At 36.1% G+C, this 17435-nt stretch overlaps 2 long non-coding RNA genes across 5 annotated transcripts; one reads left to right on the top strand and one right to left on the bottom strand.

Moving 5' to 3' along the window:
- The first annotated feature begins 3814 nt into the window (after nt 1-3814).
- LOC110937189 lies at nt 3815-16136 on the top strand. Of its 4 annotated transcripts, none has more exons than XR_004890436.1 (4): nt 3815-3970; nt 15332-15374; nt 15629-15683; nt 15807-16136. It is a non-coding gene; the product is annotated as an uncharacterized LOC110937189 (long non-coding RNA). The 4 variants fall into 4 exon arrangements; XR_002590632.2 differs by lacking the exon at nt 3815-3970 and adding an exon at nt 15165-15259; XR_004890435.1 differs by lacking the exon at nt 15332-15374 and having other exon boundaries at nt 3821-3970.
- Nucleotides 6552-14873, bottom strand: LOC110937190. The gene is made up of 3 exons (XR_002590634.2): nt 14815-14873; nt 7385-7443; nt 6552-6694 (listed from the first exon to the last, which is right to left on the bottom strand). It is a non-coding gene; the product is annotated as an uncharacterized LOC110937190 (long non-coding RNA).
- Nucleotides 16137-17435: the final 1299 nt, after the last annotated feature.

The following is a 17435-nucleotide window of genomic DNA, read 5'->3' as shown; positions in this document are numbered from 1 at the left end:
CTAAGACCAAACAATGTGAGATAACGCCCCTGACGTCTTAACTGGGTAAACCTGTTAGCGAATATAAAAAAACACACTAATCTATCATGACATGGAGAAAAGTAAACTATTTTAAGTTGTTACTCCAATAGTTGTAATTTGTCATTTCACAATTTACTGAGTAGTAAAAGAAAATAGATCTTAAATGAAAAATACATGTAGCTTTAACTTCAATACGTATATAGCAAGATTAGGTTAGAATCTAGTGTATCACATGACTTAACTTAGTATAACTTGTTTTATTTTCTGATTTTAAATATGTATGATCAAAAAGCCAAAATAACAACAACAATAACAACAACCATACCCAGTAAATCTCACAAATAGCAAAGCTACTTATAGGGTCTGGGGAGGGTAGGATGTAGACAGACCTTTCCTCTATCCATAGGGATAGAGAGGCTGCTTCCAGAGAGACCCTGAGCTCGAAAACGAAGAACAAACCAACAAACCAACACACCAAGTCAAAACGCCAAAATAGGAAAACATAAATCACAACTATTAAATTTAGGAAAAAAACAAAATAATGGTCAATTAAATTTTTTAGCATAAAAATAGTAAATTTTAAAAAATGAAAACGTGCAATGTTGATAAAAACGAAATATGGATTGTATTAAATGTAATATTGAAAAGAAATCTGATAAATTTGAAACGGGTAAGCATCCACATGCAAGTTAAATGGGCATAAGAAATTAGACCGAAAAACAAAAAATTAATGTTGCTTAAAATTGTGTCATATGTCCCCTAAGATTTTTATTTATTAGTCATAGGGATAGAGATAGAAATAAAGATAGAGATAAAAATAGAGATAGAGATAAAGAAGAGATAGGGATGGAGATAGAGATAGAGAGATTATATAAAGATTTAACATGTATATTCTTGGTATGAATTAAAAATTAATATTTAAATTTAAATTTAAATTAGTATAAAAGATAAATGCAGAATGTGAACATCGTGCATACTTTATTCATATAGCTTGTTTACTTACATTGTACGCAATTAAAACTAATCAAGTTCACACCTTGCGCTTCCGCCTATGAGCGGGTGTGACAATACTATTGCTATACTTTTGAAATAAAAAAATGACATGAACTGGGTGTTTAAATAAAAACGTCATAAAACACCTAGTTTAGAAAAACGCCATAAAAATACCCAGTTGAAAACGCCATAAAACATCCAGTTCAGAAAAAAAAAAAAAAAAACCCAGTTGAAAACACCATAAAAACACTTAATCTAGAAAAGGCCATAAAAAACTAAAAAACAGGAAAAAAAACAAAAACATAAGATTCTTTTTTCTTTTTTTCGATTTGAAATATGATAGGGGGAATGGCATATGATTAGCATGTATACCCATGTTTGGATTTTCCTATTTTACCCCTCCTGGTAATTCTAATTAAGATTCTCATTATTTACAAAAAAATGTCACCGCATAAATCTCAGCCACAAATCATAAAGATCTTGTGGCTTAGAAATGTTCTCACGGTTTTCAAACTCCAAATCGTTTTCTCATAATCCCAACACTCTTATATATTTATATATCCATTCCCAAACACCCTTTCACACCACCCCCGCTTCACTCTCTCCCAACCACCACTGTCCCACCACCACACCGATCTCAATTGAACCACCACCACCACATCAACCATCACTACTATTGTATCAAACTAGCCATCACCACCCCACCATTAGCCACCACAATTTCCGCCATCACTAACACCAACATTATACAGACACACACTCTCACGATGGTCTATCTTCTCTCCGACCATCACAATCGTCTTCGTCTCCGGTAACCATCTCTGGACTCGGTTACATTCCCCATCATCATCTTCATTAAAACCTTAGATTCTTCGATAGGAAACCTATGTTGCTATCGCTTCCAATTGAAGGCTTGACGAAACCCTTGATCGTTCCTTTCTGTTGAAAACTTTTGCTATCTTGATTTGAAACCCTAACCTTCTTTTGGCGCCACCGTTCTTCTTCCTAGAACCTTATCCATCTCCGTCTACCGTTGTTGTTGGGTCAGACAAATCCGGTGATGGTGGTGCTTGTGGAGTTGCTTGTCGGAGGTTGGTTGTTGTGGAGTGGGGATAGATCCGGTTGTGGTAGAAGGCAATGACCTTCTTTAGGGAGAGATAGAGAGGTGGTGTGAGGTGGGGCGGGTGGTGGTGACATGTAATGACGGTGGTGGGGTGCGTGATGGCAGTGGTGACAAGTGGTGATGGTGGTAGGTTGGTGGTGGGTGGTGGTATGTTGGTGGCGAGAGAGAGAGAAAGAGAGAGATATGATGTATATGTATATATAGTATAGATTAAAATAGTATATATACAGTTTTATGTTAAAAGGTTTTTAAAGAAAATGGCAAAAAACAAAATATTAATGTAAATTGATGAAAATATCACTGACTTTATTGACTTTTTTTAATGGAGTTAGTGGATTGAAAGAAAATGACAAAAAATTACAAACGTCAAGGACACAAATGATAAAATATATATATATATATATATATATATATATATATATATAGGTAAAGAGTATGGTACAAATCCCATTATCGTACATTATGTACGCTACAACTGCAGCCATACACGTGTCCTGATTCAATTTTAACAAATAAGGGTATATCAGACATTCTATTCTATCATTTACGACAGCTAATCATTGAATCCCGTCAATTATGGAGTTCGTTCATAACCGTTCCATTTAAGTATTCTTCGTTTTCAATTCGATTGCAGGGTTTTGATTGATTGATTCCACAGAACGGCCATTTTCAGAGACTTCTTGAATCGTCATTTAGTTAAGTTTTAGGGTTTTTTTTTTATTTGAAGTTTTTTATTATTAGATTTATAATCAGGGGGAGAAGTTAAGTGTTTATTGGAACTAATTGTTGTGTTACTATATCGCATGTGTCTTTTTTATATATCGCATGTGATGTGTTGAAATAAACCAACTAGTAAAGGAATGGATCTGTTGCATAAATTCGCAAGTTTAAATATAGTCATTTCGCACACAATGAAGTTTGGTATATAATTTCGCAAGTGTAATTCTAGATTTCGCAAACTTTAAAGATGTTTATCAATTGCAGCTTTTGATTTCGCATTCTTTTATGAGTAATTATTTTTATTTTTGCACAGTGTGTTTCAATTATTGAAATCAAATAATTCAGTTCAATAATTGATTTCAATAATTCATATCAATAATTTTTTTTGTTATATATTCTATGTTTTCATCACTATTGCAGACATGCAATTAAAAAATGGCAGATCTACCAACATCTTCTTCTTCTTCTTCTTCTGAACCAAGTATCAAGCAGGTTTTGAGGAAAAGGATTCAGCAACAGATTCAAGAGGATCAATCTTGTCAAGAGATGTTGGAGGCCAACATTTCTCGTGTAACGGAAAACATGAAGAGAAGACAAGAAATTCTGAACATGTTATCCCAGATGCAAGTGAGTAGTCTTAAAGAAATTGCAGTTATGTTTATGGTGGATTTGGGTGAGAGGGATCAGGGGCGGACTTATGTACAAAGTACGGGTTCCCGGGAACCCAGTCGGTTTTTAATTTTTAGTGTAAATATATATAAGAAGCTGAAAAGGAACCCATAAGTATATTATAAAAGGAACCCATAAACATTAAAGGCCTTGGTTCCACTGGTTATGTTCCCGCTTTTCTTCCTAATCTACCCGAGTTCGAATCCCGTAACTTCTTTTTTTGTCCGTTTTTTTTTTTAATTTCTCTTTTAATTTTTTATCTTTAAAGTAATAAAACATTAAAACCCATTTAGGGTTATATCCTACAACATACGCCGCACACAAACAGAAACAAGCAACGAAGTTCGCCCCTGCAACGAGTTCAAACAACTGCAAGTCTGCAACATCAGCAGGCTGTCGCTGCTCCGCCTCCGGCCTCTGGCTGCTCCGCCTCCAGCGATTAAGGTTAGTTTTATTGATGAACTAGTTTAAGAACCCGCGAGGTTCGCGGGTGGACTAAAACACAAATGATCACCCATTTTGCTACCAAACGAACAAATTAATAACCAAATCACCTTGACCCGTTCAAGGATGAAAGCGAGGTAATTAATGAAACTGGGGAACTAAAAGTGGTAATTACACAGATCTGTCATGAAATCATACAAACACATATTTTAGAAACTCAATTGTAATCATTTTGACTATCAACATGTAGTTCTTTGAATAGTTACAGTAAATTGCAGCAAGTAAGCACCATTAGGAAACTTTCAGTTGACCATTTGCAAATCAAATAACAACAACAACCATACCCAGTAAATCCCACAAATAGCAAGCTACTTCTAGGGTCCGGGGAGGGTGGGATGTAGACAGACCTTACCTCTATCCATAAGGATAGAGAGGCTTCCATTTGCAAATCAAATAAAAATTAAATATCAAAATTGGAAATAAGAGGCTTCAATAAATACCAATGTATCAAACCTTTGTAACAGATCAATATATGTGAAAATGAAACCTGTAAAGTAAGGGGTAATGCTAATTAGATGGAAAACTAAGGATAATTCTTGACTTGAGACTCTGATATGATTCGACTAATGAGAGTATGTTCTAGAGAAAGAAGAATGTGACCTGAGTAGAAATGGGTGGGTCTTTAGAGCAGCTCCATAGATTATTCTGGGAGCCCCTATTGACCCGTTCAACTTTAGTGGCTAGTGGGGAGTTAGCAATAGTTAATTAATTTAGTAATGGCAACTTTAATTTCAGGTTTTTTGTCATTTGGTTTTCTGTTGTTGTTTTTTGTTATTTGAAACCTTTTTATCGGAGAGTTACGCCCCTCTCGAATTGGGCTTATTAATTCCGGCAAGCTATCATTTTCATTCGATAATTACCTTGTTCTTACCAAACTCCCCAAATTATAGAATGATAATTGGCTCGAGATACTTCACACAGAATATTCACATTCATGATTCAATATGCATACCCGACCCCTCGTGAGCCGAGACACCTCACGCATAATATTCGCAGTCCATCTGATGACCATATGAAGACATCTTGATCCTAAAATTCAACATTCACACCAGATATATAAGATCAGTATAATTATATATTATAAGTAATATTACAAAAGACTTAAATCTCACTTACAATTATCTAAATGTATCATAACAGTAACATAAAAGTTTACCCAACTTACGTTCAAGTAAATCCAGGTGGATCCGGATTTGATCTCTGAAATTCTTCTACATGTCGATGTACCATTCCTGTTACAAACTGCAACCAAAAGAGTGTTAGCAAATTATTTTCGTAGTAGAAAATGACCCAACGTGAGCTTGCTTTCATAAGCTTTTTGTTCTAGACCACAGACTTAACAACCGAGGGGCGGAGCTCGTAACGTACCTTCGCAATCGTAATTGCTTTCCATGAACACTTAACTTTCGAAAAAACGCGCAAATTAAACTCCTTAAATATAAAGTTCTCATTATAAATATAATTAGTTACATATTAATGCATTATTATATAATATTATGATCATATAAGAATACATATAACTAACAAACTCACTTTAGAAAAAAAAAATTAAAAGCTCGTCCCTCAGTACATGGGAACTTTGCTCAGACATTGCTCAATGCTCATAGCTTCCTCAAATGTTCCAGCTAAATCCTTGAGGTTAAGGATCCAAAGGGGAAATGCACGTTATGGATTAAGTTGTTTCATCTCTCATGTTCCACGATTTCTACGTATACTGGCCGCCTAAGTAGAAATGTTGAAAATCTAGCAAGATCAGTAATTGTATTGTAATTCATGTGATTACTTCATACACTACAACCTATCAGTACATCAAATTATGTTCTCAAACATGAAAAGAATAGCTCAAGTGGATGTTATACGTGTCATTTTTCAAAAGCAAAAGGTATTTGGGGATATTGTACCTTTGCCAGCAGCTTTGGCTTATTCCAAGCTCTTCTCATCATCACAACCTTCAAAAGTAAATTAACAAACCAAACTTGAAAACAGTAACTTGGTGACTCTTTAAAGGTAAAATTAAATGTGTCACGAATCAACCCACTCTAGGTAAATGGGTTACATTGCCACGTCTAACATATGATAAAAAATGAGTACATAATTTATAGATGTTTACCGTGACAATAGTATATCGGAGAGAGAGATTAAATGATAGTTGTACACCAAAAGCACCTGAAGTTGTTGAAAACTAAACTTTTTCACCTATCGATAAAAAAACTTCTTACTCCCTGCATTGTCAATTTGGAATCTAAACATTCTTTTATATGCAAATTTTCTCAAATAGAAAGTGCTAACTTAAATCTGCCGGTGTTGATCCTTGAATCCCCGGCTGACAACTTCATGTACAGACTCACTAAATCATTAACAAAAATATAAAGTTGCTGGTGAGAAAAAAATAAAAAAATATATCAAAACATGTACTAAGACACGATCTCATGTCTACCTTGAATGAAGCTATTCCAAATCACAATCAAATGAACCATAAAGCAAATTGAACCCATATTTACAAAACATGAACCATCAAATTAAAAAAGAATTCAACTGCTACATACTATAAACTAATAATCTGCCACAAATTTCAATTCCTTATAAATTAAATTCATTACATAAAAAGCTTGCCTGAGTGGATCAGTTAAGTAAGGCATATCTTCAAGCACATAACCTGCTTCCCTGTAAAAATTAGACAAAAAAATTGTTTAGAAATCGGCAAATCAATTATGGTTACATAAGCATTCAATGTCATCAACTACAGCAAATAAAATGGAAAAAAATGATGATCGGCCATTCAAGTAAGGTTAAATAAGCGTTCAAATCATCGATTAAAGTAAATCAAATGAAAGGAATCTACATACTAAGAAAACTAAATTAGGATTTTCTCTTTTATATTCAGACACACAATTCACACCATATAAACCACTCCAACAACACCAACTAAAAAAGGATTAATGATGAAATTAGAGAATAGAACAACAATCAAAAAATGGGAAAATTTTAAACAAAAAATCAACAATATATGTTAAAGAACAAACAAATCTGCATCGTACCTAATGAATGATCTCTACCTACCTAATTGCAATACAGATCTGAATTTCACCTAAATTGTGAAAGAAAAAAAATAACCCTAACTTGTAAATTGAACAAACAGACACCCTAGATTCCCAAATCAAATAAAACCAACACACAAACAAAAATAACAATTCAAACACACATAGTACAATTCACAATCGAAGAAAAAGATGGATGTAGGAATCATGAATTAACATTAAACGTACATTAAACACGATTCTTCGGTCGCTAGGGTACATTAAACGTACATTAGCCCTAGAACTCTTCAGGTCAAGAAGATGAAGAGAAAGTTACCTGGGTTGTTTGGTTTGTTCAATAGCCATCATCTAGGGTTTATTCAATAGCCATCATCGCTGACATGAACAAAGAACAATCAATTCGAGCCCAAGACCAATCAAAGAACAATCAATTCGAGCTCTACATCAAGCCTCAACAAAGAACAATCAATTCTAGGGTTTTGATAAGTGGTAAAATACACATATTTGTCCCGTGTAGATTGTATAATTTTTGTATAGTTTTTATTTAGTTTTAGTATTATATTACATTATATTGTGTTTTGGCAGGTCCTGGTGCAAATGAAGCAAAAACGAGTAATATGGAAATAACCAGTCAGTTGAGCAAAGTAGGATGCCAGAGACCGACTTGAATTGCCGCTATTTTCTGTGATTGGTCCGGGCCCACTATCTTAATTTTATAATTTAACTTAGGCTCAGTTGATTATTGGCGAGACTCATGCCTACAAAATGTTAATTAGCTAAAGTTGGCCCACCATGTTGAGTTAGATCCGATCACAAGGGCCCAAGTTCGTTGAATTGTGATGGATTAATGATACAGCACAATTTAAGTTAAAGAGATGTCAAGACCTATGGCTACGAAAGGGGCTGTTGGATGAATTAGTAAATAAAAATAAACCCTACCTAAGCAAAAGGATAAAAAAGGGAGGCAGCAAATATTTAGAGATAATAGGGGCCATATCAGTATTGTGGGGCCTGGGCTGCCAAAAGAAGGAACCGACTTTGGGACGCACGTAGTGAAGGGAGGCGGCTGGACAATTAATTCCTATTGGACCAAATATAGACATCATTCTTGGGGCGCAAGACATTAAGCACGATCAGAATATATTACCGCATATCAACGACTTGAAGCAGAGATCAGACGCACGGAAGGGACGAAATCTAAAGTTTGTTTTGCGGGAATCATCGGCATCAAGCGGGAAGCTTGGAGAGCAAGGGATTAACGGGTTTTGCTACTCAGTTTCTCTTATTTTCTAGTTTCTTTGTTTTCATTCGATGAATTCTTGTTCTAAACCTTGTTTGATTATTTTTGAGACCATGTTTCTTGGCTAAATTTAATTAACTACCTAGGCTAACGACAATAGTTAAATAAAGTTTGGTTCTTTATTCGATTTTTGGCGTGGTTGTGGATTTTTCTTGTATTGTAAAAGCTTCGGGAATTTAACTTGGTGCATATGCGTTGCTTGTGATTGTTTGATTATTGTTTATTGCTTCGTTCGATTCTTGGTGACGGTCTTTATCACGAAATAGAGTCGGGCTAGGGTTTTAGGTTTTGGTGAGTGTCTATATTACATAATAAATCTCTAATCCTTTAGGGTGAAAATCTAGTAAGTAACCTTAGAAACAATATTCGGTAATTTAATAAAATCAAGTGTGCTGCTAGACTTGTCGCGGAAAGGCTCGAGGATATTAATAGGTCTCGGTGTAGTTATAAGGAATTAACAACCCATTGTCTATTAAGCCAAGATTAAAACCCGTAGTTGCTTTAGACGTTCGCGCGGCAAAGTAGAGCGTCTTACATAGGCACTTTCAAGAAACTAGAGGACGGAAAAAAAATCTAGAAAACCGGTGAGCGTAACAGCCTAAGTAGTGCCATAAGAATCGCCTTGAGAGTGTTTGAGGGGCTTAGTGGCGTCTTAATAGGTTTAGCATTCAAAGATTCCGGTTCCACACCACAAAATCATCGAATAGAGATCCAGTCTGAGTTTAGCTTGCGTCTAGCCTAGGTAGTCTTCATCACCACTGGTCAAAGTCTTCGTTCGAGTTCGTGTCTAGTTATTTAGCATTATTTTAATATTTTATTTAGGATTTTTAGAAACCCCCCCCCATCCAATTAAACAATTAGTTGAGTCGTGTCAGTCTAAGTCTAGATAGAGTCGTTAGCGTAATCAGTAGAGTCTCTTGGGTTCGATACTCGGACTTCCTTAGGCTATACTACACCGATCGGTACACTTGCCGGTTGTGTGGTTTAGGGTTTAGAGAGTCTTAGTTTTATAAATTTAAAACTTAGAGAGTCTAGTTTAGATAGAGTAGTAGCGTAATCAGTAGAGTCTCTTGGGTTCGATACTCGGACTTCCTTAGGCTATACTACACCGATCGGTACACTTGCCGGTTGTGTGGTTCAGGGTTTATCGAGTCTTAGTTTTATAAATTTAAAACTTAGAGAGTCTAGTTTAGGGTAATTTTAGTTGTTTTTAATTAACCCACATTTAGCACATCAAGTTTTTGGCGCCGTTGCCGGGGACTCTTTGGCGATTGCGTTGATTACTTTGTTTGGACTTAATTGACATATACGTGCTACTTGCTTTTGTATATTGAGTCGTAGGATTCTAGTTGTCCGTGTCTTTTATTTTTCTTGAGTCTTGTAAATATGTGTGAAATTTGTGGAGGACCTCATTTTACTGTTAAGTGCCCACAATATGAGGGGTCCTCTGCACGATGTGACGCCAACCCTTTTATGTGTCAAAATTGTGGTATACCTCACATATCTATATTTTGTCCATATTCCCCGAGGTACTCCACACGTTACACTAACCCTTTTGTGCAGCCGCAGCCATATTTTTCACAGGGGTATTCTCTGCAAGGTTATGATCATCGGCCATATTACAATGATCTGTATCAGCAGCCGCAATGTAACCTGGTTCAGACGAGCGATAGAGGTTTTGAGGGTAGTATGAGTAGGATAGAAGAGATGTTCGCTCAGACAATGACACAAATGGCGCAGTTCATAGCGCAAAATCAAGCTACCCTGGAAAGCATGGCTGAATATACGGAGAGAAATAAAAAGAGAGTAGAGGAGTTAGTTCGAGAGCGGGGTGAGCTAGAGGAAGTAGAAGAAGAGTCAGATGAGGAGATCATTCCAGTCACGGAGACGATAATGGACGACGAAGTCCCACCTCCGGTCCAGAAGGGTATTATATATGACTTCGGGAGTGACTCTGATGATGAAATAGATGAAGAAGAATGGGCGGCGTATCAAAGGTCGTTAGTGAAGAAAAAAATAATTGAAGAAGAAGTGGAATTGGGGGATTCCACTGGTTGGATCTTTGATGAAGTGGAAAAAGAAAAAGTGATGGAGGATGAAGTGGATTTAGGAGATTCCCTTGGGTTAATGTTTGGTGCAGAGGAAGATATTGAAGAGGTAGAAATTAAATCGTCTGGGGAGGATGAGTTTTTAGAGTTAGAATTAGATGGTTTACCGGCCTATGAAGAGGTAGGAGTGTTGGATCCTGATGGGGATATAGCATATTTTGATGCTCTACTTGAAGGTGAATCGACAGAGGTGATCGAACCTGCCCCAGACGAAGAGACTAAGTGTGGGGATTGTTTTTTGAAAGTGGTGGAGGAAGAAGAACACCACAACTGGCCCATGGTATTAGTGATAGGTGAAACTGAAAAATCAGAAAAGCCACGGGAGAAGGCAAAGAAAAGAAAGAGAAAGGATCTAAACCGGAAGAGGATCGAAGGTTGGGCCGAGATGGAAAAGAAGAAGCCATTACAATTCACGCACGATCAGTCTTCTCGCTACATGTCATGCATTCGGTTTCTTCCAGGTAAGTATAAATTTTGGTGGTCTGACCCGTTTGAAAATTTTAAAATATTTTATAATTCCACCATTAAATTCTTAACTATTTTTGAGGACCGGGTGGAATTAAACGCGTTGGATAGGGTCCAGATCAAAGAGAAGCCTCCTGATTAAATTTAAGTGTGGGGAGGTTTTGTAGAGTTTGTAAATTTATTTATTCGGTGGATTTTCGGTAGTTTGTAGAGTTTGTATATTGAGTCTTTTATTTTGTATCATGAGTCTAATTTAGTAGTATTGAGTCATTTTTTTTAGAGTCGGTACTGCTTTGGTGTTGCTTGTTTTTGTTTATGCAGGTTTGAATATGTACCACCCGTACTCAATCTCCATTCGGGTGATTTTGGAGCTGCTTATCAAATTTCAGGCATTTTCCAAGTGTACTAGTTAGAGTCAAAGCCGATCGCGACCGAAATGCTATACGATCGAGCTGGATTGGACGAGAGATTTGAAGCATACGCGTTGCAATTAAACCAGCTAAGTCCTTTCCAATTATGCCCTTTGTTTTTATTTCTTATTTATTTTTAGTTTTTTTAGTCGGTTTCCATCCTACATTGAGGGCAATGTAAAGTTTAAGTGTGGGGATGGGAACTATCGTTTAGTGTCTAGTTAGTATAGTCTTGAGTCATAAAAAATCGAAAAATACAAAAAAAAAATTAAAAATTAAAAAAATTTCAAAAATTCAAAAAAAAAAATAAAAAATTGAAAATGTCCTTTGAAATAAGAAGTTTGCAAAATAAAAAAACGGAAAATGATAGAAAAGTTGGATTTTTGTTCGGGTTCAAATAATAATAATATGAGATTAAATAATCGTGCTTGTGTCTAGTTTGGGATATGCGGGTAGGCTCGATTCGGTTCTGGGTTCCTTTGATCTTAAATATACCTAAATGTCGGTCTACTAGTGGGTTCTCATCTAGGGAAAGTGGGGAAATTGAAACCACCAAAAATAACATAAGGGGCACCGTTATAAGTTAAAACCGTTAGAGTTTGTGATCATAAAAAAAAATTATATAAAATAAAAAGTGAGCTAGAAACTAAATGAAAGTAGCCATTCCTATGTAGTCTGGGTTGGGGATAGTGACTCTACAGCTGGATTGCCTCTAGGGTGTGTGAAATCGACCGTGCAAAGCAAAGAAAAAAAATAATAATAATAAAAAGTACCGAAACTAAGTAGTCTGTGGTTGGGGATAGCGACTCTACAGCCGGATTGCCTCTTGTTTTGGGAAAGCACCGTCTAGACTCACGAGAAAAAAAAAAGAAAAAAAAATTGAAAAAAAAGAAAAAAAATTTGATTGTAAACTCTCCTGGTTTTGATATAAGACGGTTGGGAATTGGTCCAGTGATCGTTCCTTTTGTCCTATAAGTTTGAGGTGGGATTAGATAGGCATGCAATTTCTAGTGTGAGACCATAGGTGGATTGACCCATATTTGAACCTAAATCGCATGATAAGGGCTTGGAACCGGGTTGGGTTTAAGAGGATCAAAATACTTGCAATCGCAGCTAACACGAGTTTCGGTTTTAATAAAGTAACTTGAGCTTTTGTCCCGAACGACTATTCCGACTATGATTTCGTTTGCATAATTCTTTTTCGGGGACGAAAAAAGGTTAAGTGTGGGGATATTTGATAAGTGGTAAAATACACATATTTGTCCCGTGTAGATTGTATAATTTTTGTATAGTTTTTATTTAGTTTTAGTATTATATTACATTATATTGTGTTTTGGCAGGTCCTGGTGCAAATGAAGCAAAAACGAGTAATATGGAAATAACCAGTCAGTTGAGCAAAGTAGGATGCCAGAGACCGACTTGAATTGCCGCTATTTTCTGTGATTGGTCCGGGCCCACTATCTTAATTTTATAATTTAACTTAGGCTCAGTTGATTATTGGCGAGACTCATGCCTACAAAATGTTAATTAGCTAAAGTTGGCCCACCATGTTGAGTTAGATCCGATCACAAGGGCCCAAGTTCGTTGAATTGTGATGGATTAATGATACAGCACAATTTAAGTTAAAGAGATGTCAAGACCTATGGCTACGAAAGGGGCTGTTGGATGAATTAGTAAATAAAAATAAACCCTACCTAAGCAAAAGGATAAAAAAGGGAGGCAGCAAATATTTAGAGATAATAGGGGCCATATCAGTATTGTGGGGCCTGGGCTGCCAAAAGAAGGAACCGACTTTGGGACGCACGTAGTGAAGGGAGGCGGCTGGACAATTAATTCCTATTGGACCAAATATAGACATCATTCTTGGGGCGCAAGACATTAAGCACGATCAGAATATATTACCGCATATCAACGACTTGAAGCAGAGATCAGACGCACGGAAGGGACGAAATCTAAAGTTTGTTTTGCGGGAATCATCGGCATCAAGCGGGAAGCTTGGAGAGCAAGGGATTAACGGGTTTTGCTACTCAGTTTCTCTTATTTTCTAGTTTCTTTGTTTTCATTCGATGAATTCTTGTTCTAAACCTTGTTTGATTATTTTTGAGACCATGTTTCTTGGCTAAATTTAATTAACTACCTAGGCTAACGACAATAGTTAAATAAAGTTTGGTTCTTTATTCGATTTTTGGCGTGGTTGTGGATTTTTCTTGTATTGTAAAAGCTTCGGGAATTTAACTTGGTGCATATGCGTTGCTTGTGATTGTTTGATTATTGTTTATTGCTTCGTTCGATTCTTGGTGACGGTCTTTATCACGAAATAGAGTCGGGCTAGGGTTTTAGGTTTTGGTGAGTGTCTATATTACATAATAAATCTCTAATCCTTTAGGGTGAAAATCTAGTAAGTAACCTTAGAAACAATATTCGGTAATTTAATAAAATCAAGTGTGCTGCTAGACTCGTCGCGGAAAGGCTCGAGGATATTAATAGGTCTCGGTGTAGTTATAAGGAATTAACAACCCATTGTCTATTAAGCCAAGATTAAAACCCGTAGTTGCTTTAGACGTTCGCGCGGCAAAGTAGAGCGTCTTACATAGGCACTTTCAAGAAACTAGAGGACGGAAAAAAAATCTAGAAAACCGGTGAGCGTAACAGCCTAAGTAGTGCCATAAGAATCGCCTTGAGAGTGTTTGAGGGGCTTAGTGGCGTCTTAATAGGTTTAGCATTCAAAGATCCCGGTTCCACACCACAAAATCATCGAATAGAGATCCAGTCTGAGTTTAGCTTGCGTCTAGCCTAGGTAGTCTTCATCACCACTGGTCAAAGTCTTCGTTCGAGTTCGTGTCTAGTTATTTAGCATTATTTTAATATTTTATTTAGGATTTTTAGAAACCCCCCCCCCCATCCAATTAAACAATTAGTTGAGTCGTGTCAGTCTAAGTCTAGATAGAGTCGTTAGCGTAATCAGTAGAGTCTCTTGGGTTCGATACTCGGACTTCCTTAGGCTATACTACACCGATCGGTACACTTGCCGGTTGTGTGGTTTAGGGTTTAGAGAGTCTTAGTTTTATAAATTTAAAACTTAGAGAGTCTAGTTTAGATAGAGTAGTAGCGTAATCAGTAGAGTCTCTTGGGTTCGATACTCGGACTTCCTTAGGCTATACTACACCGATCGGTACACTTGCCGGTTGTGTGGTTCAGGGTTTATCGAGTCTTAGTTTTATAAATTTAAAACTTAGAGAGTCTAGTTTAGGGTAATTTTAGTTGTTTTTAATTAACCCACATTTAGCACATCAGGTTTGAAGAAAACAACAGAAGAGAACCAACAGAAAGATTGATGGTGAAATCAGCTTTGATTAGGGTTTTTTATTGAAATTAAGAAGGAAAGAAAGCTGATTTCAAATTTATGGAAAGTGTGTATCGTAAGGAAAGAGATGAACACTAAAAGAAGGAAAAAAAGAGTTACCTATTTTGCGATAATGAAAGAAGATTGTAGGAGAAGGAAGCCATCTACGCGTATTTTGGTTTAAGGTTTTAGTTGCCGCCCAAAGAAGAAATCTGTGTACTATTAAGTTGACAGGTGGCAAAAAATGGTTTAAGGAAATGCCAAGTGGCCAAAATTGTTTTGTTTTAATATAAGTAATAGATATGTGCATGAAAATCGATAATGTCAATATGGGCATGTGTTAAGTATACAAGGTTTTTATCCCAAGCCCAAATATAGATTGAAGTTTTACTATTATAGATTCCTTTATATGTTTTTTTGAATCTGAGTAATGGTTTTGACTTTTGACCATATGACTACAAATGGCTGCTACTACACGCAAGATGTTAAACAGTGTGCAACTACCCGCAGGGATAGATTTCTACAACATTTATGGAACGTCTTTGGATACACCTTTTGATGTTTGGTATGTTAGAATCCATATGATAAAGAAATTGAGATTTTCAAATACATAACCAACTTTCAATTTTTGTTTCAGGTAAGAAACTGTCATAAGTTTCGGTTTTAGATAGTCCATACAGGTAGGTCAAAATGATGATGGAGACATATCGCACCCAATTTCGTTGACGTGGCATTGAGAAACTCTTTACGGGGTGACTGGGTTGAATCTTGAACTAAAATTTATAAGAAATTGTGGGGTTTAATAAAATTTGGACTAAAGTTGGTTACCATAAACTACAAAAAAGTAAAGTAATTAGTTTTTTGGCACTTCATGGTTATGATGTTTATGTTTTGTGTCGTGTGTGTGCTGAAATGCAAACTATGTTGCCTGCAGTTATGGTTCAGAAACTGATCCAATTAATGATCCATCTGAGATATGCCATACACTGGTAAGTCATTCAAATCCATCAATTAACCATTTAATCCCTTTATGTCAGCCCGTTTTGACCCGGGCCTGTTAGCATCTCATGTATGCTTGTTCGATGAAGAGTTTAATGTTTTTGTTTGTGCAGCCTGAATACTCATATGTGGATGGAGATGGAACAGTCCCTGCCGAGTCTGCAATGGTACCTTAAATATCATATATAAAGTGTGTGTTTATGTGCCCCTCCCTTTAAATAATTGGGTCAAACACATCGATCGATCGCCTAATTAACTTCAAGTTTGACTACTTATTCATCAAAATCTTCGAGACCCATGTTTTTACTATTAACAAACCTGATTTAGTTTTTTTATTTATAAAGACTATCGTATTTTATATTGTGTTTTTAAATTTCTAATGACGATTTTTTTTCATCATTGTATCGTACTTTTATTATGTGATAAACCTTACCCGATCCGAACTATCGAACCAACCCGAAATTCTTTATGTTCAGTTACATGAAATTGGAGTATCTAAAAAAGTGAACCCAGTGAAAAATATTCCTGGATCCGCCACTGAGAGGGATGAGAAACAGTTGAAAGAGTTGGCTGGTGCAATAACTGTATTAAGATGCTCTATGAAGATGAAAATAGAGTTTCTTTCATCTTTTGAATGAACTTTTGTTTTTTTTTTTTTTTGGGTGTATGTTTTGTTCCAATAAATTTGCATGTTTTGTTATGTAATCGACTTGTATTTCGCAAATTTTAAGAATTCAATGTGAAACATGCGATTTTCATACAAAACACATGCGAAATAAAAACACAATTTGGCAATTAAGAAACACCAATATATGCGATATTAAGAAGAGAACTAAAGCAGTTTGAAACAGTTGAAACAGTTAAAATATGTAACATAAATACATCATCAAATGTAGTTTAGTTGTCCCTGTCAAAATATGTTTTCATCCTTTCTGGGATTTCCTTATCCAGATCTTTCATATATCTCTCTTTGTCTGGCATTTTGTCGAAAGCATTGGCCATTTTAATTATTTTAAGACGATGCATGTTGTGTTCTGACATAATGATTTTGCTGAGATATCTTGTCCTTAGGAGATGAAGTTGTGCTTTCTGTCTGTTGTTTACTTCATCTTCATTCACAAATCCTGTCACCCATGGTTTTTGGTCTCCCTTGTACGTTTCCATGTGACGCATTGTAAACACTCCACAGTCTACGCCGTTATTCTTCGTCCTCCAATCCATTTCTTTTCTTTCTATCACTGAGGTTGCAAGTAGTTGTATAGCCGGTGTTGGTTTTAAAGCATTTTGTAGGTATAAAACCAATACCCTTCTCTGTAACATTGTAACATTGTGTTAGTAGATTTTACATAAAATATAACATGTATAAGTATAGGGTTTTGTATTACCAGTGTGTCCGGGAGCCCCTTGTATCTTTCCTTAAACTCTTGTTTTGCAGCTGAATTGTCAATCAGATCAATTTTGCCGGTTTTTAAGTTGAAGCACAAGACATAGAAGTGGTCACCTTGAAGTACCGCAATAAACACCAGGTCAACCGATTCAAGTTTTTTTACCTCATATCTATTTAACATGTCTTCAAAATTCGAGGCAAATATTTTGAGTCGTTGGTCATCTGTGTATTTCTCCTCGTCGTAACAGATACTCGGCTGTATGTTATGTAACCAGAGTCAAATCCATGAAAACAATGTACCAAATGCGAATAGTGTATGTACCAAATGCGAAATTACAACAGTAGGGGAAAGGCA

This window comes from Helianthus annuus, chromosome 4 (genome assembly GCF_002127325.2).
Source record: "Helianthus annuus cultivar XRQ/B chromosome 4, HanXRQr2.0-SUNRISE, whole genome shotgun sequence".
Classification (NCBI taxonomy): domain Eukaryota; kingdom Viridiplantae; phylum Streptophyta; class Magnoliopsida; order Asterales; family Asteraceae; genus Helianthus; species Helianthus annuus.
This window is presented reverse-complemented; position numbering and strand designations above follow the sequence as displayed.